The sequence below is a fragment of the Pteropus vampyrus genome, unplaced genomic scaffold, assembly GCF_000151845.1.
Source record: "Pteropus vampyrus isolate Shadow unplaced genomic scaffold, Pvam_2.0 Scaffold54, whole genome shotgun sequence".
NCBI classification, from domain to species: domain Eukaryota; kingdom Metazoa; phylum Chordata; class Mammalia; order Chiroptera; family Pteropodidae; genus Pteropus; species Pteropus vampyrus.
In genome coordinates, this window is record NW_011888835.1 from 682,494 (window position 1) to 685,119 (window position 2,626).

Below are 2,626 nucleotides of genomic sequence, written 5' to 3' on the forward strand. Positions count from 1 at the left end.
TCCACCATGTTATTTCCCTTCTGGGTGTATAAACAATTCTTATTGTACCAAGTAGCACTTAAAACACATTGTCAAATAATGACAACGACCATTATATTTATTCTCGTTTCAGTAGTTCTTTTATTTTACCAGGCAGTGATGCTATTTCTAGTTTTTTTTTTTTTTTTTAATTTAAAAAAAAAAAAAAAAGCAAAAAAAAAAGCACTTTTATCAAGAAAGCCTCTGGTGCTGAAAATTAAATGTCTCCAGGGATGCTTTTGTGGCATTAGGATGTGAACTAATGATGAGTTAACAGAATAGGTCTCTACCTAGAAACCACTCAGGAGACCCAGATTTTAATTGACTGCCGCAAATAAAATAGGGCTGTCTTTGCCATGCGAGGCAACAGTCGGGTCTCAAACAAGTTGCTGAACATTTTCATAACCAATTACTATATGACACTTTAAATAACATGAATTTGCTATTCTTTTAAAAAAGAAACTAGGGCAGGGTTGCTAAACAAACAAAAAAAATGTTAAGAATATCTGCAACTCAGACAATTAGATTTCTATTCAGAATTCTCTGCAATTATTTCTGAAGGTAACAGAGGTGACCCTAAGATTTTCCATAAACTTCCTTTGCAATCTAGACCTTTCTTACCACAAGAACAATGTCAACATTATGAAAATGGCTAGGTACTGAAAATATTTCTGAAATGATCATAATTTATCTGGTAAATAAAAAAAATAAATCTGGGTTTGCTTTTTGATCTATCCAACCATTACTAATTTCTGTACAGACTAAATGTTTTTTCAGCTGTGCATTAGGAGACCTAGAGCTGCATCTCAGCCTTTCCAGGGAAACAGGAGTCTGTAAATTATTCCTTTGGCTACTGCTTACATAAAAGGGAGCAAAGGGCTCCATAAATTCAGACCCCATCACCCGGAGACTGTATTTTCTCTATTCTAAAAGGTTATATGAACACTGCTTATTTCAAAATTCAGGAAAGATTTCTTAATAGAAAAAAAATTGTAATTGGTGATTGGGTATTTAAGCTTCCATAAGTCCTATTTATTAGAAATTGTACAGTCTACTCATGTTACTAATTGTGATACAATTGAATAGAGGGAGAAATCAAATTTAGAGTAAAGAAAGAGGAGGAATAATAAATTACTTTCTTTGATTTTCTTGAGTCCAAGATTGGTCGTGGGCTAAATTTTTCAGGGGCCTGCCTAATTACACTCAAATCCTACTGTTTCTCCAGCTTCATGGTATACCATTGTCTCATTCTTAAACTTTTTCGGAAAGAGGGAGCACTGTTTACAAAATTATCAATTGGCAAGAATCAATGGAGAAAGTTAGAGACCCGATGGTAAAAACAAAAAGGGAATAAAGATTATACTTTGGGAACTTCCCAAATTGTGAAACATGGGGAAAAGGTCCTGGTCCACAAAGCAGTACCAACATCTATATAATGAGAATTAAAAGAGTCAACACACAGACATTTTGTATTTTAGGAAAATTAGATTTCTCAGTAATATAATAGGATTGCAAAGCCTACTTCACAGAGATTTTGGGAAAAATAACCTGAGAATTACTACTCAATAAGAATTGTCCTTCTACCATGAAAAAAAATTAATTGTAGATTTCTAGGAAGATTAAGAGCGTATATAGAAAGATTAAGTGAAAAATGGAGAGAAAGTTCTTGGACTATTTATGGAAGAATCTTTATGAAATCTTTAATAGAAGCTTCCATTAAAATTACATACATAATTAAGTGGTAACATCTTTATAGTAGGAATTAAAAGATTCATATAAAGACATTACATTTGAAACCAATTATGTTAATTGTACCAATACAAAACTGAGTCAAATGAGATCCAGCATTTGATCCATTTGCTTTGCTTGGCCTGTCTATATGGACATGCTAGGATTTATCACTCCCCCCATTGATACTGTATTTTAATTCAGTTTCATTTGACAGATATGTTTAAGCACTGTTATAGACTCAATGTTTGTGTCCTCCCCAAAATTCATCTTTTGAAGCCCTAACCCTCAGTGTGATGGTGTGAGGAGGTACGGTCTTTGGGAGATGATTAGGTTTAGATGAAGTCACAAGGGTAGAGTCCCCACAAAGAGATTAGTGCCCTGATAAGAGGACGAAGAGACACCAGAGTTCTCTTTTTTCCATGCGAGTATACAGCAAGAAGATTGCCTTCTGGAAGTCAAGAAGATGGCCCCCAGAAAAACTGAATTGTGCTGGCTCCCTGATCTTAGCCTTTGCAACCTCCAGAACTATGAAAAATAAATGTCTATTGTTTAAGTTGCCCAGTCTATGGTATTTTGTTATAGCAATCTGAGCTGGCTAAGACAAAACAGCTACTTAATGCCACATACTGCTAGGCACAGAGGTTGAAAAGTAAGTAAGAAAGGATTCATTGTATTCTTAGATACACCACCACTTTCGTATGAAATAAATGTTGAGCTATCAGAGTGAAAACATCAGTTATATTTGAACATTAACTTGAAAGAAATCAAAATTTTTATTTGCTGGAAAATGTCTAAATTTTGCACTAAACCTAGTGACATGTTGTTCTCTTTTTCAATATGTGTATTGAACTATGACAGCTCTTTTTTTTTTTTTTTT